Raw genomic sequence first — 25,522 nt, 5'->3', positions numbered from 1 at the left:
AACCAAAGGAAGGAAGAAACGAGAAGTGAAAAACCAAAAAGACCACAAATATAGGTCGTGGAACCGTCCGTCTCCGGACGCAGGCGCTAACTACCCCCTTGAGGGGGATGGACTCCTTTTAGTCGCCTCTTACGACAGGCAGGAATACCTCGGGCCTATTCTAACCCCTGGACCCGCAGGGGAGGAGGTCATTTCTTTGTCTACATGTGGTGAATGTGTCCCGGAATTCGTGCCATACGCTTTTGTTACACCTTGTGTAAGATTGACCACAATGAAGGTATGGCATGTAGGATTACGATGAAACGTTATTTATCGTATATCTTTCGCACCAAAAAAAAATTAGTACATAAAATTCTGCATACAATCTCATTACACCAATAAGCTGACAACAACGTGTAGTATGTGACCAATTTAGATCAATAAGCAGGCTACTTACTTTGAAAGAGAGTTGCCGGCAGGTCAGTATTAGTTACCTGCTACTGCCCCAGACGTAACTTCAATGGAATATCGGAACGGTTCATCTAACCGTCCGCGGCCGGTTCCTATGTAGAATTCTAGGTTTCTTTCTGTTCTGACATAGCATAATGCCTTGTTAGATACTATCCTTGTTTTACCGTAGCAAAAGCAGTCACTGTTATTTGCTATCTTGTACCTTTTCCCCACTGTTTAAAATGTTATTCCGCACACTAGTGCATTTTAGTTCACGCAGTGACAATTTACTCATTTTTCTGTCACTTCTGTGGTCTCACTAGTTGACGTAGTGCAATGATTGAAACAGAGATCTAGTAAATGTTAGCCGTAATTTAACTGTCGTACTTCTATTTGACTGGTAGGTGAAGACGGCAGGGGACGAGGGAGAAGGCATTGTCTCAAAGTCGTCGAATATCTCTCGCCGCCGACCACAAATCACAGATTCTGCAAATAGCAAAGCAAAATAAATCCTCCCGCAGGCGTTTTGTATTGGCGAGTCGTTAATTACGGGTTAAGATACGATATGTTTGATTATTGAACTGTAAAATTTCGCTAGAGGTATTAGTTGGTCCACTCGAATGATATAGTTATGGACACCGACGCCTTTGATATCTGTTATACGCTGTTGTAACTGTTACTCATTTACGTGGCAAGGCGTAGCGTTTCCATGAAATTCTTTGACGCTTACTTTAGTTGCAAGACGAAATATTGTTATTTTCAAGTACATACTTTTTGTCTACTTTAGAGAAGGCTGCATTGATTATTTTCCCAGTATAATTCACTTTTCCACTCATTTATGTCTTCCACAATATTTGCTGGTTGGCAGCCGAATGTTCTTTTCAATACTTTGAAGCTTAATGTGAACTGAGTGAACGAATATCTCTCTCAGTTTAGATCACTGCCTAATGTAAGCACGTCTCTCTCGAAAGTTCATGTATCAAGACACCCTGTCACTAGAAATGCAGCAAGTTGAAAATCTCTCTCTTTATGTAGTTATTGTAAACTGACCTATGTTGCTACATTTTTAGATAAATATTTTATTTGAAAATATCGTGATGACTAAGAAAGCATTAAGTAAGTTATAGAAAAGAAATTGTGCAAGCAGCAGCATTTTTCACACTGGGGAATTCTTTGTAATTTAGCTGGCATAATACCCGTGTTAAGTTTCGTTGAACAGAGCACATTGTTACATCCTGTCATGCGTTCTTGGACTGGAAGACAAACGATTGTATTTTTACAACTCTTTTGTCTACTTCGGAAAGACCTACACTGCTGATTTCCCAAGCATAACATTCTATCGCACTCGGTTATGTCACTAGCAATATTTTCCTTCGACACTAAAAACGGCTGTAGAAACGAACGTCTTCTTCAAAGCCTTGAAGCATCATGTGAGCTTTCACACGAACATTTACGATTCAAAGAGATGTGTCCATGTCCGTCGTAGTCTCTCACGGGACAGGTCCCTCTCGAGCGTTCGTTCATTAGGACATACAGTAACTATTATGGCAACAAGTTGAATCTTTCTCGGTCTGTGCTGCACAATGAGTGCTAGAGTATTGCTAAATAGCCTTTCTTGTTGCATCTGTAGGTAACAGTTTTCTTTGTAAATAATACCATGATTAAAGTAGATCAAATGCAAGATAGGCAGCTGTTACTTAACATATCTGACGAGGCAGCAGCTATTCAAAAGTAGGGACTTTCTTTCTAATTTCCTAGATTACGTTCAACGTATGCACAAATCATATTAAGCAGTGTAGCGACAGTGTAAAGATCAAGTCCCTATGGTTTGCTTGTCTTAATCTAATGAATATCTTTATTCATTCTACATGCACTGAAGAGCCGAAGACTCTGGTACACCTGCCTAACATCGTGTAGGGCACCAGCGAGAACCCAGAAGTGCCGCAACACGACGTGGAATGGACTATACTAATGTCTGAAGAGAGGGGATTGATACCATGAATCCTTCACGGCTGTCCATAAACACGTAAGAGTACGATGGGACTGAGATGTATTCTGAACAGCACGTTGCAAGGCGTCCCAGATATGCTCAATAATGTTCATGTCTGGAGTTTGGCGGCCACCGGAAGTGTTTAAACCCAGGAGCGTGTTACTGGAGCCACTCTGTAGCAGTTCTGGACGTAAGAGGTGTCGCATTGTCCTGCTGGAATTGCCTAAGTCCGCCGGAATGCACAATGGACATGAATGGATGCAGGTGATCACACAGGATGCTTAGGTACTTTTCACCTGTCAAGAGTCGTTTTTGTATGTATAAGGGAGTCCCATTTCCCTCCAACTGCACACGCCCCACACCATTACAGAGACTCTACCAACTTGAACAGTCCCCTGCTGACATGCAGTGTCCATGGATTCATGATGTTCTCTCCATACCCGTACAAGTCCATCTGCTCGATACTATCTGAAACGAGACTCGTCCGACCCGGCAACATATTTTCAGCCATCGACAGTCTCGGTGTAGGCGAACCCAGGCGAGATGTAAAGCTTTGTGTCGTACAGTCATCAAGGGTACACGAGTAGGCCATAGGCTCCGAAAGCCCATGTCGATGATGGTTCATTGAACAGTTTTCACGCTGAAACTTGTTGATGAAAAAATGGTTCAAATGTCTCTAAGCTCTATGGGATTTAACATCTGAGGTCATCAGTCCCCTAGACTTAGAACTACTTAAACCTAACTAACCTAAGGACATCACACACATCCATGCCAGAGGCAGGATTCGAACCTGCGACCGTAGCAGCAGCGCGGTTCCGGACTGAAGCGCCTGGAACTGTTCCGCCACAGCGGCCGGCACTTGATGACCCAGCATTGAAATCTGCAGCAATGTGCGGAAGGGCTGTCCTATCATGTAGAACAATTCGCTTCAGTCGTAGTTGTTCCCATTCTTCCAGACTTTTTCCGGCCGCAGCGATGACGCAGATTTGAGGTTTTACTGGGTTCCTGACATTGACGGTACACACGTGAAATGGTCGTACGGGAAAATCCCTACGTAATCACTATGTCGGAGATGCTGTGTCCCATTCGCTAGTGCTCCGACTGTAAGACCACGTTCAGACTTACTTAAGTCTTGATAACCTGCCATGGCAGCAGTAGTAACCGATCGAACAACTGCGCCAGCCACTTGTCTTATATAGGTATTTGAATACGCATGCTTATACCAGTTTCTTTGGCGCTTCCGTGTATATACATCCCCGGAGATTCTTCTCTTTGGCTGAACGAAACATGATGAATGAACGGATGAAGGCGTTGGCGTCAATGGACTTTCGATCTGACAACCCGAAGAAGCATGCGTGTGCAGTTGGAGGGAAATGGGACTCCCTTATACATATAAAAACGACTCTGACAGGTGAAAAGTACCTAAGCACGCAGAATGAGCTGGGACGTTGTAGTGGAGCAAAAGCAACCCTCTGGATAGCTCCCCGCGACGATTAGTGTTGACAGCCTCCTGCAGTCTCGTTCGGAGATTACTGTAACATGCTCCTGTAAATATTTGCTCCTTAGGATGATAATCCTTCAAAATCAAACTATGGAAGTTCCAAAAAAAAAACGCATCACCACCTTTGCTCGATGATGGTTAGTCTTTCTGGGCGCTGGTGAATCCACATGTTCCACTGCGTGCTTTCTTCCTCCCTGTCGCGGTCATAGTGATGCAACCATCATTCGTACGCAGTGATCAGGTGGATGAAGTCATGCGGATTCGCCTGACATAGATTCAACAACTCTTCTTTTACCTCGGTTCGGTGGGTGGATGTAAGTAGTGGTGTAAAATGGCTGGGAATTTGTAAGTTGGGGCAAATGTCCAGGATAAATATCTGGGCAAATGTCCAAAATTCACAAACTCGCGGTAATTTACGCATTTTAAAGATTAATTGATAAGCGGTGGTTGTAAAAAAATTGAAGATTATATTTTGTAATTCCAAAGGAGTTTTGCAACACTGCTTCTGTAGTAGTTGGGTAACCAAGCTGAAAAAGATGTTTGAGAGTTAGGAGGAGTACGAAGGGAAATAGGTTGGACTGTAAACATAATTTTTTACATCTTTAATGATGTCAGTTCTTGGGATAGCACATAAAAAAAGAAAACACTCAAATTTAAAAGTAATTTTTGAAATAAAGTATAGTTCATACTAAGCAACCAGCCTATAGGTAATATGTTTACCTACAGCTCCCTCTATCACCATGGAAGTCATTCCCTCATGTCTTAGCAGATGTCCTACCATCCTGTCCCTTCTCCTTATCAGTGTTTTCCACATATTCCCTTCCTCTCCGATTCTGCGTAGAACCTTCTCATTCCTTACCTTATCAGTCCACCTAATTTTCAACATTCGTCTATAGCACCACATCTCAAATGCTTCGATTCTCTTCTGTTCCGGTTTTCCCACAGTCCATGTTTCACTACCATACAATGCTGTACTCCAGACGTACATCCTCAGAAATTTCTTCCTCAAATTAAGGCCGGTATTTGATATTAGTAGACTTCTCTTGGCCAGAAATGCCTTTTTTGCCATAGCGAGTCTGCTTTTGATGTCCTCCTTGCTCCGTCCGTCATTGGTTATTTTACTGCCTAGGTAGCAGAATTCCTTAACTTCATTGACTTCATGACCATCAATCCCGATGGTAAGTTTCTCGCCGTTCTCATTTCTACTACTCCTCATTACCTTCGTCTTTCTCCGATTTACTCTCAAACCATACTGTGTACTCATTAGACTGTTCATTCCGTTCAGCTGATCATTTAATTATTCTTCACTTTCACTCAGGATAGCAATGTCAACAGCGAATCGTATCATTGATATCCTTTCACCTTGTATTTTAATTCCACTCCTGAACCTTTCTTTTATTTCCATCATTGCTTCCTCGATGTACAGATTGAAGAGTAGGGGCGAAAGGCTACATTCTTGTCTTACACCCTTCTTAATACGAGCACTTCGTTCTTGATCGTCCACTCTTATTATTCCCTCTTGGTTGTTGTACATATTGTATATGACCCGTCTCTCCCTATAGCCTACCCCTACTTTTTTCTGAATCTCGAATAGCTTGCACCATTTTATATTGTCTAACGCTTTTTCCAGGTCGACAAATCCTATGAAAGTGTCTTGATTTTTCTGTAGCCTTGCTTCCATTATTAGCCGTAACGTCAGAATTGCCTCTCTCGTCCCTTTACTTTTCCTAAAGCCATTCTTCTTTATATTATTCTTGTAAGCAGCTTCGATGCATGAGCTGTTAAGCTGATTGTGCGATAATTCTCGCAGCTCTTGCCGTCTTCGGAATTGTGTGGATGATGCTTTTCCGAAAGTCAGATGGTATGTCGCCAGACTCATATATTCTACACACCAACCTGAATAGTCGCTTTGTTGCCACTTCCCCAACGATTTTAGAACTTCTGATGGAATGTTATCTATCCCTTCTGCCTTATTTGACCGTAAGTCCTCCAAAGCTCTTTTAAATTCCGATTCTAATACTGGATCCCCTATCTCTTCTAAATCGACTCTTGTTTCTTCTTCTATCACATCAGACAAACCTTCACCCTCATAGAGGCTTTCAATGAATTCTTTCCACCTATCTGCTCTCTCCTCTGCATTTAACAGTGGAATTCCCGTTGCACTCTTAATGTTACCACCGTTGCTTTTAATGTCACCATGCTACACTACTCCAAAAAATAAGAATAAAAATGTTTATCCATAATGATTTTAATTAGGGATAATTCATGTTCGGATTCCGATTCCACGATTCCAAGAATCGACGATTCTCTAGGAATCGAGTAGTATCGGAGTAACGATTCCAGCGTCCTGGGCGTCGATTCATTATCATTAAATCTTTTTTATGTTAGTGTTCTCATTTTATCTTCACAGCAGTGGACAAAGAAAGAAGCAGAATAGAAAACTATAGTCCGTCCGAATTGTTGCTACACCTGACAAAGCTTTTTTGGTGTTTTCTCCCAGTGAAAACAGTTTAACATTTAAGAATACATTTATCATCAAGAAACACAGCCAGCTGTTTAACACATTCAGTAATAATTTTGTTATCAATAGTCATTCTTCAATAATATTCCGAGATTTTGCACGTATTATAAAGTGTGTTACATTACAAAGTGATGACCTAAGAGCAACCTGGCAAAAAGAGAAAGAACATTGAAAATGATAAGCAGCTGTCAGCAACACGCGCCTTTGTGTAATACAGAACGTTGGAATGCTAACAAGAAAAAAAAAGGTTCTTTCCTTTCGTTCTTCGTAATAAAGTTAATAAATGACGTACTTATGTTTAAGTGTAAACATTTTCTAACTCTTAACATTGGGAGTATCATCCCATCCTTATAGTAATCGGTAAATTACACATTATATCAATAAGAACTTTAAAAAGCACTTTCTTTTATAAATGCTCAGACTCTGGGCATTTGAAACTGCTTTCGGCAAATTCCCGGGAAAATCCCCATTTATAAATCTCCTTCCCACTGGCATTTGCCCGGCCGACATCTCTAGATGTGAGCAGTCGCGGAAAAAAGCAAGCGGCGACCTTTGTTATGTCAGGTGTGTCAGAGTTTCACATTTTCCACTATCGCCTCGACTGACACGTCTGTCTTCGAGTACCACGCGTCACAGATACACCACTGGCCATTAAAATTGCTACACCACAGAGATGACGTGCTACAGACGCGAAATATAACCGACAGGAAGAAGATGCTGCGATATGGAAATCATTAGCTTTTCAGAGCATTCACACAAGGTTGGCGCCGGTGCCGACACCTACAACGTGCTGACATGAGGAAAGTTTCCAACCGATTTCTCATACACAAACAGCAGTTGACCGGCGTTGCCTGGTGAAACGTTGTTGTGATGCCTCGTGTAAGGAGAAGAAATGCATACCATCACGTTTCCGTCTTTGATAAAGGTCGGATTGTAGCCTATCGCGATTGCGGTTTATCGTATCGCGACATTGCTGCTCGCGTTGGTCGAGATCCAATGACTGTTAGTAGAATATGGAATCGGTCGGTTCAGCACTACGGAACGCCGTGCTGGATCCCAACCGCCTCGTATCACTAGCAGTCGAGATGACAGGCATCTTATCCGCATTGCTGTAACGGATCGTGCAGCCACGTCTCAATCCCTGAGTCAACAGATGGGGACGTTTGCAAGACAACAACCGTCTGCACCAACAGTTCGACGACGTTTGCAGCAGCATGGACTATCAGCTCGGAGACCATGGCTGCTGTTACCCTTGACGCTGCATCACAGACAGGAGCGCCTGCGATGGTGTACTCAACGAGGAACCTGACTGCACGAGTGGCAAAACGTCATTTTCTCGCATGGCTCTGAGCTCTATGGGACTTAACATCTGTGGTCATCAGTCCCCTAGAACTTAGAACTACTTAAACCTAACTAACCTAACGACATCACACACATCCATGCCCGAGGCAGGATTCGAACCTGCGACCGTAGCAGTCGCACGGTTCCGGACTGCGCGCCTAGAACCGCGAGACCACCGCGGCCGGCTTTCTCGCCTGAATCCAGGTTCTATTTACAGCATCATCATGATGGTCGCATCCGTGTTTGGCGACATCTCGGTGAACGCACATTGCAAGCGTGTATTCGTCATCGCCATAGGCCTACTGGCGTATCACCCGGCGTGATGGTATGGGGTGCCATTGGTTACACGTCTCGATCACCTGTTGTTCGCATTGACAGCACTTTGAACAGTGGACGTTACATTTCAGATGTGTTACGACCCGTGGCTCTATCCTTCATTCGATCCCTGCGAAACCCTACATTTCAGCAGGATAATGCACGACCGCATGTTGCAGGTCCTGCACAGGCCTTTCTGGATACAGAAAATGTTCGACTGCTGCCCTGGCCAGCACATTCTCCAGATCTCTCACCAATTGAAAACGTCTGGTTAATGGTCGCCGAGCAACTGGCCCGTCACAATACGCCAGTCACTACTCTTGATGAACTGTGGTATTGTGTTGAAGCTGCATGGGCAGCTGTATCTGTATACGCCATCCAAGCTCTGTTTGACTCAATGCCCAGGCGTATCTATGCACCCAAATTGCGTGAAAATGTAATCACATATTATTTCTAGTATAATATATTTGTCCAATGAATACCCGTTTATCATCTGCATTTGTTCTTGGTAGCAATTTTAATGGCCAGTAGTGTAGATGGTCTGCCACTTCATTCGTCACCATTCAGACTTCTGTTAATGCCTGTGGAATCTTCTATATCCCTAACACTGTGTTATATGGTGATCAGTTGTTGCTACGCACTTCCACCAGTGAGTCCAGTACTAAACTGCAGAAACTACTTCACGAAACAAAGCCTTGGCGCGTGACGTCACAGCTGCCTTGTTAAGTCAAGGCAAGCTGTGTAAGTGTTCTGTAATAAGCGACGCTGTAGTTTACAGTTCAGTGTTACTGTTGACATAGCTTTGTAGCTGCTAATCGTTCCCTGCAAGACCCCCTGTAGTAAAATGCTGCACCCAGTGACTTGCGGCCATAGCCCGGTGCATCTTTAGTGCTGGACCTGGAGTAATAAGAAACTAAATACATCCGACCAGGTAATACGTTTACACTGATTCACAGTCGAATCACGATGATCGCGTGTCCACTGCTGGAGTGATTGCGGGATCTTTGGGTCAACGTGGGAACACGTCGGGTCGTCTGCTGCAAAGACCCATCAATGTGCGCTGAACGGTATGCTCTGGAACACTTGTGCCTAGTGTTCTACATCTACCGTAGGCTACCGTAGACTGGCATGAGTAAGCTAGACTACGGTAGTTTTCCTAGTAGCTTTGGTCAGTTAAGACTGTAACTGCGTTACCTGTAAGTTAGAAGCGTTGCATACCTATCGGGTGTTACCTCATTTCGATCACTGTTTCGATCAGTGCCTTACTATATCCCCTTGAAACCGAAAGTAGTGAACTATCTAGAAAGTTAGTGAGGATATACCGTATAAAAAGCCACCTAACTTACGAAACATTTTGCAGTGCATAGTTATCGCTCTTTATTTAAAAGTAAACAATGTTGTAGCAAATAGGAAAATGTAAATATTTACTTCAGGTTTTATTTGTAAATTGTTCGTTTGCAACAGGAAACAGAAGTATGTTGTGGTAAAAATTGAAAAAAGCAATACAGATTTGTCGTATAGCGCTAGAATGTGGAATCTCCTCAAAAACAAAAGAGGGGAAATTTAAAAAAAGCCAAAGTAAAACGTACCAAACGTAGTTTCAATACTTCGTCGAGCTTATATAAAACATGTTTTGTTATTCATAGCCGGCCGAAGTGGCCGTACGGTTAAAGGCGCTGCAGTCTGGAACCGCAAGACCGCTACGGTCGCAGGTTCGAATCCTGCCTCGGGCATGGATGTTTGTGATGTCCTTAGGTTAGTTAGGTTTAACTAGTTCTAAGTTCTAGGGGACTAATGACCTCAGCAGTTGAGTCCCATAGTGCTCAGAGCCATTTGAACCATTTTTTTTGTTATTCATAAACAACTTTCGCATTTATCAGTAATAACAGAAAACTCTTGCCTTTGGTCATGATGAAGGTTGTATTCAGTACAAAATAACAATAATCATACAGGTTTTTTTATGTTTGCGCATCTAAATTGTAGTTGTATCAAAAGTAACTGGTTTGGTTACATAAAAGTGCAGAAGTTACGAGATCACCTAATTTATATTATGTTAGTATATAAAATACACAATGAAAGTCGTGCAGGTCTAATTATTTGAATAAAAAAAGACAAAGAATCAATAAAAAACAAAGAATAGTCTTCAGCTTCCAGTTTCTCATACATACACAACTATCAGCCAGAACATTATGACCACATACCTAATAGCCGGTATGTCCACCCATGGCAGGGATAACAGCTAAGACACTTCCTGGCATAGAAGCAGTGAGGCCTTAGAAGGTGGGAGGGAGGAGGCACCACGCCTGCACACACGTCACCTGATTCCCGTTAATACCGGGGAAGACGTCGATGAGCTCAGAGGCCACGTTCAGTCACATCCAAAATGTGTTCGATCGGGTTCAGATCTGGCGAGTTGGTGCGCCAGCACATCAATTGGAACTCACCAATGTGGTCCTCGAACCATTCCGTCACACTCCTGGCCTTGTGACATTACGCATTATCTTGCTGAAAAATGCCAGTGCTATCGGGAAACATGATCGTCATGAAGGGGTGTTCTTGGTCTGCAACCAGTGTCCGATACACCTTGGCCGTCATGGAGCCTTTCATGGGCTCCACTCGACCCACAGCTGTCCACCTGAATGTTCCCCAGAGCACAATGGATCCACCGCCAGTTTGTCTCCACCGCGCAGTAAGGGTGTCAAGGAGCTTTTCTCCTGGAAGACGACGGATTCGCGCCATCCCATCGTCATGATGAAGAAGGTATCGGATTCGTCAGACTGTGCAACGCTTTGCCTCTGCACCAATGTCCAGGCCGATGGTCACGTGCCCGTTTCAGTCGTGGTTGCCGACGTCGTGGTGTTAACATTGGCAATTGCGCAGGCCCCGCGCTAGAAGTGTTCGGTGCAGTACTTTTTCTCTGTCCAGAATTAAAGTCTGATGTTAGTTCCGGCACAGTTCGTTGCCTGTCCTGTTTTAACGGCCTGCCCAGCCTGCAACACCTGACATCTGTAATGCCGCCCAACCCCACGGCGTCTGGACGTGATTTCACCTTGGTTTCCCCACGTGTTGAAGACGCTCATCACAGCACTCCTCGAACACCTGACAAGTTGTCCAGTTTCCTAAGTGCTCGTGCCGAGCCTCCGAGTTACCACTATCTTTTTTCGGCTTTACTCATTCCACACATGGACAGCACGCTCAGTGACGCTACGTGCACCATCGCTGTGTCTGACTAGCAGTCATTCCTCGCTAGATGAAGCTGCTACCACCTGGATGAGTTTATATTGATTTGAGGTAGGTGGTCAAAATGTTCTGGCTGATGAGTGTATGTTTCAATTGCTTAGCAATACTTCCAATACTACCGATTATCCCGCCATTTACTGCGTTATTTATGTACTGAACCAAAACTACAGAGCCGTAGTCTTGGTAGAGCGCAACTCTATTTGTGCCTGAACCAGCATTGCAGTCTGTCGTCACTTCAGCCACAGACCGCCGCCTGTCCTACTTTACAGACGGGGTAAGGCGTCCGACCTCCACGCTGCATGTTGCGTCGTGGACGTCCAACAGCTTGTCGCCTACTCGTGGTCTTATCGTTATCCAACCACTTTCCACAGACGATCACGACAGTAGCACACGAACAAATGACCAGCTTCGCCATGCTCGTTCCCAGGCACTGGGCGGAAACTATCCGCATTTAGCCTAAGACGTTTATGTCTGTGGACTTCCTGATCTGTGTTCCGTATCGTCCCTAGAATGACACTATTCGCCTCTGCTCCGCTGGTATTCTTTCCTTACTAAGTTATGTGACAGTCAAGTTACCATCCAGGATCGGTGTACGCGACTTAATATCTGAAAAAAGTGACAATTTGTAGAGATGATCCTACATTTGTGGGCGTGAGAAGAGCGTAACATCTAAAAATAACGGAAAACAGCCGATTTTAGTGCCGAATACAAATTTTCTGAAGTCGCTAGGGTGCTTCTTGACTGATACGACGATATTTCAGAGTACGCTGACGCAATAGCTCAATACTTAGCTACCACGTTCAACCGTTCGCTCGTCAAAGGTCCGTACCTAAGACCGGAAAGCTACAAAAGTCTCACCAGTACCCAAGAAAAAAAAAAAAAAGGCATAATCCACTGAATTAGAGATGCATATCGCTAACGTCGATTTGCTGTAAGATTTTGGAACAAACGTTGTGCTCAAGCATTATGAATTACCTCGAAGAAAACGACTTATCGACAAATAGCACAGATTCCGAAAATATCGTTCTTGTGAAACACAACTAGCTCTGTTCTCACGAAGTAATTAGTGCTATCGAGGGGGGCATGTCAAACTAATTCCGATTTTTTGATTTCCAGAAGGCTTTTGACACGGTTCCTCATGAGATGGTCCCGGCGGAGGTTCGAGTCCTCCCTCGGGCATGGGTGTGCGGGTTTGTCCTTAGGATAATTGAGGTTAAGTAGTCTGTAAGCTTAGGGACTGATGACGTTAGGAGTTGAGTCCCATAAGATTTCACCCACATTTGAACATTTTTTTCCTCGTGAGAGACTTCTAAACGGACTGCGTGCCTATGGAGTATCGCCTCAGTTGTGCGACTGTATTCGTGATTTCCTGTCAGGAAGGTCACAGTTCGTAGTAATTGACGGAAAGTCATCGAGTAATAGAGAAGTAACATCTGCTGTTCCCCAGGGCAGTGTTATATGCCCTCTGCTGTTCCTGATCTACATAAACGACATAGCAGACAATCTGAACAGCTCTGTTAGATTGTTAGTAGATGATGCAGTCATTTAGCGTCTGGAAAATTCATCAGATGATCAAAACCAATTGTAAAATGATTTACACTAGATATATCTATGGTTCGAAAAGTGATAATTGACTACTAATAATGAAAAGTGCGAAGTCATCCACAGTAGTACTAAAAGAAATATGCTAAATATCGGTTACATGAAAAATCACACGAATCTAATGCATGTAAATTCAACTAAATACTTACGAATTACAATTACGAATAACGTAAATTAGAACGATCACATAGACAATGTTGTGGGGAAAGCAAACCAAAGACTACTCTTTACTTGCAGAACACTTAGAAAATGCAAGAGGTCCAATAAAGAGATTGCTTACACCATGCTTGTCCGCCCTCTTTTTGAGTACTGCTGTGCGGTGCGTGGTCCGCATCAGATGAGACTGACGGAAGACATGGAAAAGGTTCAAAGAAGGGCAGCTCATTTTGTATTATCGCTAAATAGGGAAGAGAGTACCACGAACATGAAAAGCGAATTAGTGGGTGGCAATCATTAAAACAAAGGCGTTCTTCGTTGCGGAAGAATCTACTCGTGAAATTCCAGTGACTAATTTTCTCCTTTGATTGCGAAAATATTCTGTTAGCGCCCACCTACGTAGGGAGCAATGGTTCTCATGTGAAAATCAGAGAAATCAGAGCTCGCACAGAAAGGTTTAAGAGCTCCTTTTTCCGGAGCGCTGCTTCAGAGTGGAACGGTAGAGAAATGGTTTGAAGGTTGTTCGATTAACACTCTTCTCGGCACCTAACTGTGAATTACAGAGTAATCACGTAGATGTAGAAGTGTAGTCGATTAGAACAAAAAAGGCTCTGTAGAACTTACTGGACACTTTAATAAATGAGTAGAGCTCCATAGAACCTTCTACAAGCAATGTGAGATCTCCATGTTAAGTTTCTTCCACAAAGAACGCTATGAGCTTCCTCAATGATGGATTCACTCGAGTATTTGTTTGTTACAAGTAAATAGAATGCTAAAGCACGTATATATAATTAAGTTTTACATTAAAATTATATTTCATCATTCGGGACATACTGTAGTTACATTTTTTTTAATGAAGGTGGAACTGCTTTTATTTTACGCGGCAGATAAATTTAATTTCTATACGTCTCTAAAAGAAGATTGGCATAAATTAATAAACGCATGAATCACCGAATAATCAGACACTCGATATAAAAACTAAGTTCACACGCACTGTTTAGAAATATTTAGGTTTCGTCCTTTAATAAATTACTTTCTGATCCAGTTCTTTCCTTCTTGGTATTACAACAGAGTTACTACTGACATTAAGTTTTCAAGTCGGCTACGGAGAATTCGAAATCTTTCAATTCTTCATAGATATCTCAATAAATTTTAGATTAATGTTACTGCTGGAATTTAATAGAAGAACACTTCTACACAATTCCACGGTGGTATCTCTTAGACAGCATTTGCCGGTCAGTTCATCTTAAAACAGAGATGAAGAATTGGCTGTATTTTAGACGCTATAAGAAAAATAGTCTTGGAAGGTACCGATGTTTTCTGAATTCGTGAACATACCGTGTCTACTTGAGGCCTAGGAATTCCGTGAGTTCATTCCGGTGTTTCCTTCATGTCCTCGTCTGGTAACATTCCTGCCGTAACTGTTAGCTCATAGTCGCGGATGTTGGACAGTTGACAGTGGCGCCGGGCCAGAAGACTCTTAGACGGCTGCCAGGCGCCACGTAATGTTATGACTGTTTCTCCAGCCGATTGAAACGGTGCGTCATCCTTCGCGGGGGGCGTGGGGGAGGGGGGGAGGGGGGGAGGGGGGGGGAGGCAGATTCACACTTGGCGACTTCCCAACCGCCCCCCTCCCTCCATCACCCTATTGATGTAGCTGACGCGAAGGATGAAGCACCACTAGCTTTTGCTTAAAACTGAGCTCAGATTACCAGTTTATACTCATCGAAAGTTAGAGCACTTGGCGACTTCCGACAAACTGAGCATAATTTCTACACTTGTTCTTGATTACACGCGTGAAGTGCCACAGCCGCTCATTTCTAAAGTAATCAGACGTTTATATCGTCCCCAGTAAGACTTAAAAAAACAGTATTTATAAAGAAGACACATTTAAAAATTGAATAATATACATTTTTCTCATGTATCTGGATTGTAATAATTTCTCTGTGTAAGTTTCGAGGGCAAAGAAATGTAACAAAATGATCTAAAGAGACGACAAGATACTCTCTTTTGTTAATTTTTTAGTCGTCTTCACTTCTCTTGCCTTGCTTGCGTGTAGACGGACATCTTGCGAGTTCTGGCAAATGTAAGCATATTTGTACTAATTAAGCAGATAATATATTGATTTAATATTATCGTTCACTTTTAATTTGTAAGAGGTGATCCCGATTTCATGTCCGCCTTCCTTTGAATTTACAGTTCAATAATCGCAGCGGCCGATGCAGCCAACTAAAAATTAGCGGAAGCGAAAAACTCGCCCGCTATTAACATAATATACATTTTTCTCCACAGCCGCCCGACGTTGCAGAAAATACGCAGCTTTAAGAGTCTTATTTTCAGTACAACACCCGAGAGCCAGAGCCAGGACTCCGACTACAATGCAATGGTTAGCGGAGGTAAGAAGAAATACTCTCGCGCGTGTGTGGGCTGGAATTGTAATTAATAACTAAACATTTTTTTCTTTAAAGTGAACTGACTAGCCGAGGAAATTAACATGAAAAGTTTATTCCAGTGTTCAACTTACATGTTCATGCTTTAAGATTTAGTGAGTCTAACGTTCATTAACGTAAAAAATAATTTCCACTCAAGTTTTTAAAAAAAAAAGAACTTCACGAAAGCATTTAACTGTAAATCAAAATTGAATGAAATATCATTTTGATTAAGGCCCACCACGTAAGTCAGCAACAATCAACATTAACAATCAATTCCTGTAATTAAATTACGACGGCCGACGGACGCGAGAAGTTTCAAGCTGTTTTATGTACGAGAGTTCGATTCTTTAAGGAAACTGTGGTGGAGGGTTTACTGGTATTACACTACAATAGTTGATCAACTGGATGGGTAGCGTTTTAGAAAATCCAACGTCACGTAAAGTTAACTCAGCTACATGGCCATTTGCTCCTTTGTTGGAAACTGCGTAGTTCTCTCCATCAACAGCGATTTGCTAGACATACCAGTAAAGGAAAAATATAATTTTCGGCAACATCTTCACACAGATTCTGTTAAATCCTGCCTAGTCGTCAAATATCGGGTGCCTAGGAATCCTGCTTACTCGGATCCCTAGACAAAAATTCAAGCAAGTCGTATTAATGAGTTTTATTACAAAATGAGCAATTACAATACTTAACTTTGTGTTACACGGATAGGTCGCAAGCAAAGGGTGGCATGCAAAATAAGCAATGTTCTTCAGTGTAAACAATCCTAATACAAGCGAAGTAATGGAGTTGACGCTTCTATCCAGGTCGCTGGTCTTGAAGCTTCTCTTCAACTGGGCCGCGACCAGTCGGTCGCGGCGCATATGTTCTCTTCGCGTAGAGGCCGCTGCTGTCGCGTTGTCGTCCTGGAGAGGGTTTTTTTTTTTTTGTGGGGTTTAAGGGCGCTCAACTACTGAGGTCATTAGCACCCAGTCACAGTTATTAGAGCACATGGAATCTAGTAAAACTCAAGGGGAGGGGGGGACACCAGAAAGGCTTGACAAAGATGCAGATAAAATAAGTAAAAAAATTAGATGTCTTCGGACAAGCCAGTCAAAGTTATAAAACGCAGAACACGAGCAGCTGCTAGAGCGTCATCAGCTAAAATATCCGGAAAAGTAGATGGCAGGGACAGGACAACACGAGATTGACTAAAGCGGGGACACGACAATAAAACGTGGCGCACTGTTAATGCCTGACCACAAGGGCACTGCGGGGCTGGGTCACCAGAGAGCAGGTAGCGGTGGCTAAACCGGCAATGCCCAATCCGCAACCTGGTCAGAAGGACCTCCTCTCGCCGAGATGGTCGGGAGGAGGTTGTCCAAGCAGTTGGGAGCGGTTTTACTGCCCGGAGCTTGTTTCCTTGGAGGGATGACCAAGCATCCCACCATAACGACACAAGCCTCTTACAAACATCCCCACGAACGTCAGATGACGGGACACAATGGGAGGCTGGCCGAGGCAGGAGGACTGCAGCCTTGGCTGCAGCATCCGCAGCCTCATTCCCAGGCACTCCCACATGTCCGGGAACCCACAGAAAGCTGACAGGAGAACTGTTATCAGCGAAAGAATGGAGGGACTGCTGTATCCGTTGAACCAAGGGATGGACCGGATAGGGAGCTCCAAGGCTCTGAAGAGCACTGAGTGAGTCAGAGCAGAGTACATACGATGAATGGCGGTGGCGGCGGGCATACTGAACGGCCTGATGGAGAGCAAAAAGCTCGGCCGTAAAGCTGGAACATTGGTTGAGGAGCCGGTATTTAAAGGTGGCGGCCCCGACGACAAAGGCACAGCCGACACCATCGTCAGTTTTGGAGCCATCGGTGTAAATAAAGGTGTGACCGGCAAGTCGAGCACGAAGTTCGACAAACCGTGAGCAATACACTGCAGCCGGAGTACCCTCCTTCGGGAGTGAGCTGAGGTCGAGATAAATATGAACCGGAGCCTGGAGCCAAGGTGGTGACGGGCTCTCACCCTCTCTGAAGGTGGTAGGGAGGGCAAAATCCAATTGTCGAAGCAGGCGACGGAAGCGGACTCCGGGGGGGCAGCAGGGCAGACACATACAACCCGTACTGACGGTCGAAGAAGGACTGGTAAGAGGGGTGATCGGGCATACGGACACAGCAGTACGTCGCGCCGGTAGGTCAATGGTAATTCGGCAGCTTCAGCATAAAGACTCTCGACAGGACTAGTGTAGAAGGCCCCGGTCGCAAGACGTAACCCCTGATGGTGGATGGAGTTGAGACGGCGTAAGAGGGATGGCCGAGCAGACAAGTAGACGAAGCTTCCATAATCCAGCTTCGATCGGACTATGGACCGATACAAGCGAAGCAGGACAGTGCGATCCGCTCCCCAAGATGAACCACTAAGAACTCTGAGGACATTAAGGGAACGTGTACAACGGGCCGCCAAATAAAAGACATGCGGAGACCAACAAAGTTTCCTGTCCAACGTAAGCCCTAGAAACTTAGTTGTTTCCATGAATGGGAGAGCAACGGAACCGAGATGTAAGGATGGGGGAAGGAACGCTTTATATCGCCAAAAGTTGATACAAACCGTCTTCTCTTCAGAGAACCGGAAGCCATTTGTCACGCTCCATGAGTATAGGCTGTCTAGACAATGCTGAAGGCAGCGCTCCAGGAGGCATGTTCTCTGGGCACTGCAGTAGGTCGCGAAGTCATCGACAAAGAGAGAGCCTGAGACATTAGGTGGAATGCAATCCATAATTGGATTGATCGCGATGGCAAAAAGGGCTACGCTCAAGACGGAGCCCTGAGGCACTCCGTTCTCCTGGAGGAAGACGTCGGACAATGCGGAACCCACACGTACCCTAAGCTTTCGATCCGTTAAAAAGGAATCAATAAAAAGGGGCAGGCGACCGCGTAGGCCCCACCTGTGCATAGTGCGGAGGATACCTCCTCTCCAACAGGTATCATGAGCATTCTCCAAATCAAAGAACACGGCTATCGTTTGGCGCCTTCGCAAAAAGTTGTTCATGATGAATGTCGACAAGGTCACAAGGTGGTCAACAGTGGAGCGGCGGTGACGAGAGCCGCATTGGGCATTGGTAAGTAGCCGTCGAGATTCAAGAATCCCGATTAACCGAGCATGAACCTTGCGCTCCATCACCTTACAGACACAGCTTGTAAGAGAAATGGGGCAGTAACTAGAAGGAAGGTGTCTATCCTTCCCGGGTTTGGGTGTAGGAACAACGACGGCGTCACGCCAATGAATGGGGACCTGACCTTCGGTCCAGACGCGATTGTAGGTACGATGAAGGAAGCTTTTGCCCGCCGGAGAAAGGTGTGCCAGCATCTGAACGTGAATGGCATCTGGCCCCAGAGCAGAGGACCAGGACAGTGCAAGCGCACGTTCGAGTTCCCGCATAGTAAAGGGGGCATTATAAGTTTCCAGATTCAACGAGTGGAAGGAAGGTCGCCGAGCCTCTTCTGCCTCTTTCCTGGGAAGGAAGGCAGGGTGGTAATGGGCGGCGCTTGAAACCTCCGCGAAAAACCGGCCGAAGGCGTTGGAGACAGCCACAGGATCAACAAGGACCTCATTACCTGAGGTCAGGCCAGGTACCGAGGAGTGGGCCTTAATGCCCGACAGCCGGTGCAGGCCACCCCAGACGACAGAAGAGGGAGTAAAACTGTTAAAGGAGCTGGTGAAAGAGGCCCAACAAGCTTTTTTGCTGTCTTTGATGACTCTACGGCATTGCGCTCGGAGTCGTTTGTATCCAATACAATTCGCCAACGTCGTCGAGCACGGATAGCGTCTCTACAAGCCTCGTTCCACCAGGGGACGGAAACGCGACGTGAAGAAGAGGTAGTATGAGGAATGGAACGTTCGGCAGCATTGACGATAACAGCCGTGAGGTATTCGACCTGACTGTCACAACTGAGAAAATCGTGGACCGGAAAGGTCGCCAGGGAGGAGTAAAGTCCCCAGTCAGCTTTCGGTATGTTCCAGCTCGAAGGACGTGGGGATGGGGTGTGATGCAGGAGACAGACGACACAGGGGAAGTGGTCGCTCGAATAGGTGTCAGAAAGGACATACCACTCGAACCGACGGGCAAGAGTGGTAGAACAGATCGAAAGGTCCAAGTGGGAGTAGGTATGAGTAGAGTCCGAGAGGAAAGTCGGGGCGCCAGTATTGAGGCAGACAAGATTGAGATGGTTGAAGACATCCGCCAAGAGTGAGCCTCTTTGACAGGATGCAGGAGAGCCCCAAAGGTGATGATGGGCATTGAAGTCGCCAAACAATAAAAACGGCGGGGGAAGCTGAAGAATCAGGTGCATCATGTCAGCCTGACTAACTACGGATGACGTTGGAGTGTAGATGGTACAAACTGAAAGAGTAAAAGCAGAAAGAGTAATACGGACAGCTATTGCTTGGAGTGGGGTGGTCAATGGGATGGGATGGTAACAGACATCGTCCCAAACGAGCAACATGACCCCACCATGAGCTGGGATACCGTCCACAGGGGTGAGGTCATACCGCTCCGAGGTATAGTGGGTAAAGGCAATACAGTCAGTCGGGCGCAACTTGGTTTCCTGGAGATCAAGGACAAGCGGACAGTGCAGGTGGAGGAGCAGTTTTAATTCCTCCCGATTAGATCAAATACCTCTTATGTTCCAATGTAACAAGGCCATCGCTAGTCAAAAAAGAGGGGGAACGAGACAGGGGAAGAGCTGGTCACCTCGACGGCCGCAGAGGGACAGGTTTCGAGGGAACAACGCGACAACCGGCGGGAGGCGGATCCTGTTCCATCGAGTCGTCGCCAGCTGCGGCCGCTGTCCCGGGTTGTGTAGGAGGGGCAGCATCATTTGCAGACGAGAGGCCAGCTGAGCGCCTGGCAGCAGAGTGTCCCGGCGAGACTGAGGATGGCCGGGAGCAGCGAATCACGGATGGAGCGTCAGACAAAACGCGCCGGGGTGGAGAGGGAGACAAAGACTTCTTCTTGGAGGCCTTCTTGGAAGTCCGAGGAGGCACAGGGATGGTGGGCTAGACCCGAAGAAGGTCCTCACGCACGGGGTCCGTTTTGGAACGCCGGACCTCGGAAGATGGGTTCCGGAACGTTTCCTCGATGGACGCCTGAGAAGAGGATCGCTTCTCAGGCGGCGGGTGGGGGGGAGGAGGAGGAGGAAGGGTGGCCCCTCGGGCAGAGGGGGTGGGGGCCACGGGGGAGGAGGATTTGGAAGGGAGGGATTTGGGAGGCGGAGGCATAGACCCCGGATGGGGGGAGGAGGCGGGCCTGTCCCTCCTCCCAGGGAGTGGCCAAGGGGGAAAGGGCAGGAGAACCAGAACCAGAGACAGTACCTTTCCTTTTGAAAGACTCGGCCGCAGAGCGACCTGATACGTGTTGACGTTTCATCTGCGAAACGTCCTCCCCGATACCACCCACTCCGACCAGGGGCTCTCCCCACGGGCGCCACCCAGCCTCAGGAAGGGCCACCTGGCAGGATGACCGTTGCCGGGAGTCCTGATGCCCCAAGGAGACGGGCATCTACTCGTTGGCCGACGTGGGGAGGGTGCAGCTCAGGTATCGGTAGTACGATCCCTGTGTTGTCAGGGGGCTACAACCTAGAGGGTACATGACGACCCCACCACAACGGGCTGGCTACCGTGCTGGATTTCTGGTGCCATGGAAAGTCCATCATGATCGTAGGTGCAGATGGGGACGCACTATGGGCGTAACTTGTACAACCCATCAGGCGTTTAGGCCCAATTTGAGGAATAGTGGGTATGGTTACAACGCCGTTACAATGCTGAGTGCCAAGGTCTTAGTGTACTGAGGACCAGTGGTACACCACGTAAGGCGTCCTTCCCCAAAAGGCTCGTTCTTCTGTAGAATTTTGAAAAATGGAGGTCAAACCTCAAGGGGGACCATCACATGGAAGGCCGAAACGGTTGAAACTCCTTTTAGTCGCCTCTTACGACAGGCAGGAATACCTCGGGCCTATTCTTACCCCGGACCCGCAGGGGGGGTCCTGGAGAGGGGTTGGTCAGCGTGCGATTGGCTGACGGCCTTCTTCACAGCCCCCTCCGCTCTATTGTTCCCGACTGGTGTGCCGGCGCTTCACTTTACGCCCTAACATTTTCTGATTAGGGCCGTTGATAAAATATCGATATATACTAGCGATATAGGTGGACTGGTAATCGATGAATCGATTTAAAAATGCCAATATCGAATGCCGAAATTTTTATTTTACATTCTATTTTTCCAACGACTTTTCATAAATATTTGAAGTCGTTTTCTTTTGGAGTGTAATAGAACATAAATTTACTTTCGTTGTGTGAAGGAGACGTATTACTTTTTGAGCTTTCATAAAGCCCAATCTTTCTCTTTGATTGTATGAAGCAAGTATATGTGGCACTAAAGAAAAAGTCCGATTGCACTAGGTGGTAGCAGTTCAAATGGAGTAACAAGATTTCCGATGTGAAGAAATAGCACAATTTTTAACGCAACTAGTGCTCTATTTCGTCACATCGGCGTTCTTCAAAAACAATTGCTGAAATTGATGAACAAAAATGTAAATGACAAGATTGGTATTTGTGGAGGGCGGAGACGCGTGAGAGGGAATGCTGAAATAATCGGCACTGGGAGCTACAAACAAAAACTGCAACGTTTAACTTCACCACGCAATTTTTGAAACTACAACTGCTAGGTCGGTGGCGTTGGCAGAAATCAAAAATAGCTAAGTATTCCAGACAAATCCGGTATGTGACGAAACCGAACGACAGATCCATCGGGCACCTTACATTGTGCGACTTGCATGCGGTTACCACTGTTAGCAAAGTCGTTATCAGCAAGTGTGAACGTGCATCGTTTTCCTTTCTGTTCTTGCTCTAAAGGGGAAACGCAGGCTGCTAGTTTGTTGATGTACAGAAAATCTAAAAATAAATCGAACTTAAATGTATAGCTCTAGAACCGGCAGCACATTTACATTGTGCAGGCAATATCTTTATAGGTATGTACGTCGATCTTTTTGCCGGCAGTATATCAATATATCGATATATTTTTTCCACACATCGAGAACCTACAATGGTGTTCTTTTTAAATATCGGTATACAGGATACAAAATATTTTTAAAAATATCGAGAGTCCTTTCTGAAGACTACGTCCTGTTCCTGCTCCGTAAGCAACATACATTAGACAGTTAATGTTACATGTTAAGAGTATAGCAACAATTAGATTAATTAATAAAAGAGTGATAGAACAGTTGGGATGACAGTTCGCATATTGCGACAAGTTATGTCAGGGAAACTACTGTAGCAAGTTGAAAGAACAAAATGTTTCGCGTACGACGCAACGCCGTGTCCACTTGCAAGATAACATTTTTTTTTATCTATAGATGTTCACTGGTAGGATTGGCATGTTCCGTTCACAAGCTATGAGTATTTGTCCAATAATAAATGCAAATAGTTTTCTCAGCTCCTAAACGAGAAAATCATGTAAATTAAATGTTATTTTAAACTACTTACAAAAGAAGAGAGCAGAAGTAAATTATTGTTTCTTGTGCTTTCAGGCCGGAAAAATGTTTGATATACGCTCTCGAGAAAGGTATGCTCAGCAAAAGAAGATAAGCGTGCCATGCTGTGGTGAAAGATGGGAATCATGGGGGCGCAGTAAACAGTGTACAGAAAAGCAAACACATTCCTGCTGCTGTTGCGCCCACACTTGTATATTGCACGTTGTGCGATTTCGTGAGTTTCATCGTTTACATTTAGCTACTTCTGTTCAGAGAGTGCTTTGTAAGTAAGTGTTTTGAGTGTGTGTAAGGAATGCAAGACTGTGCTCTTGTTGGCTAAGACTAACCAACGCAACGCAAAAGAGGCTGGACTACTGCTTCATACATTCCTTAGCCATACAAAGTCGCAAAATATTTGGCTGTCTACAAACTACAGGAAAGACGCTGTGGATGCCGCAAACCAAAAACTATGCTTTTGTTATCCCGAAGACACTAATTATGTCAGAGACTTGGATTCGGATTTGCTAAATTCGACGCTGAAAAGAGTGCTTAAGACTGATACATTTCCAACGTGTACTCTGATTTGTAGGGGTAGCACATTACATGCAATTGAAGAAAGAAAGGAACATTTTAACAAAAAATGAGCTCCACAGAAGAATCCAAGAAACTTTAGAAAAAGTTTCACCACGAAAGGAGAGCGCTGATAACTGTACATTTACTGATAGAAAACCTCGTATTCACCGTTGCAGATCCCGATCCCACCAGCGTCATTGGCTTCTGACTATAGCTTATAAGGATTTAAATATCTTGCTGGATATCTAGCATAACAGTGCAAACTGTATAACAGATACTGGCCTTTCCCACTGGTAGAGCCTGAGAACACATCGAATAGACTGAGGGGTTTTCTTGTACTCTTAGAAACATGACTTTAAACAGACATCAAATTCGAATTAATTTTTCCCAGATCCATGGATACCACGTTTTGCTCAGGGAAAATAGTGTCACTAAGGACCTGAATGCTACGCGTACCGAACATATCCACGCTGTTCGTCAGGAGATAACTAAAATTTACTCCTGAACGCGAACTTTTAGTCCATCTGTGCCGGTTATTATCAAAATACAAGACAAAGAAAGCAAAGGCAGCTTATCATCACAGATTCAAGAAACTGTCATTTTCCGTTACTTTAGGTTGGAAATGAACAACTTTTGTGTAACTTAAGTTATTAGAAACTTAGATTAGTGACTTGAATGCAGCTCCTGTGACAGCGCTTGGTTGACAGCATTAGAATTCCAACTGCTTAGCAAGTTCCAAGATAGGTGGTGCCAACATTTGGGGCACACATCCCAGCCTTTCTGCATGGCAGGCATGGTAAGTGAACGCGCTTACGTTTCCTGTAAATCACATTTTGCAGGACTGTTAAATTCTTAAACTAATGTTCTTTTACGTGGCGGAATTTGAACAATTTGGATCAACGTTATCATCTGATGCAATAGCTAGTGCAGTGGTGGATACAGCAAAACCTCAAAGAGGGGGCGCTAGAGATATCTTGAGCTACCTTTACTTTTGAAACTTCCTTTTCTTTTACAATAATAAGTAATAAAAAATAACCAAGTCACATGCAAAGTTTAAATAAGTTGTATTTAAACTGATTATATACATTTACAAGTCAATGCGATCTTATGATATAAAAAAAAGTTACAATTGTGGTTCACTTCCTTAAATGATGAATTCTATGCTCCTATTCTTGCTGGAAGATTCGTTAATTAAATTGACAATGTCAGGATGAGTGCTCAACAGAGCTATGCCATTAAGTCGATCCTTCTTCACTGTCGACCTCAACCATGTCTTTGTACGCCGCAATGTTGAAAAACTTCTTTCTACTGTAGCAATAGATACTGGTAGACAAGCAGATATTTGGTGCAGCGTGTGCAAAGTAGGATAGTCAGATCTAGGACAAACAGACAACGATTGCATAACATACTACGAGCTAGGTATGGGGTCTATGGCTACGTTGTTAGCAAAAATAGTTACGAATGTCGTAACAATATTTTTTCTAATAAATTACTGAGTTACTATTATTAACACTTCACAATCATCTGATCACTCTAACTCTTGACTAATCTTCACGCTTGCACTTGCTACAACTAGGACTTTTTACTTATTCATTCTTCGGTCTTAATATTTATGCTTCTGAGCGTAAACTGGCCTATTCGGCGAACAGTCCATATTTATAACGCTATGTATCCAAGATTCTCTGTACAAGAAAACAGTAGAATATTCGCGACCTTTCTCGAACAAATGCCAGACAGAATAACATCGAGATCATTAGAATGGCCGCGACTTTTCTTGCAGGTATGTGCAAATTAGGACTATCAACAGATACAACGCGTAAATTCGCTGCTGACAAATTATAGCTCTTTCCCGATACTGAAACTGTTCCTCAGCGACGTCAGAGCATCAGTCAATAGTGGCGCAGAACG

Source organism: Schistocerca americana, chromosome 4 (genome assembly GCF_021461395.2).
Source record: "Schistocerca americana isolate TAMUIC-IGC-003095 chromosome 4, iqSchAmer2.1, whole genome shotgun sequence".
In the NCBI taxonomy this organism is placed as follows: Eukaryota; Metazoa; Arthropoda; class Insecta; order Orthoptera; family Acrididae; genus Schistocerca; species Schistocerca americana.
The sequence above is the reverse complement of the archived record's forward strand: the minus strand, read 5'-3'. Positions refer to the sequence as shown.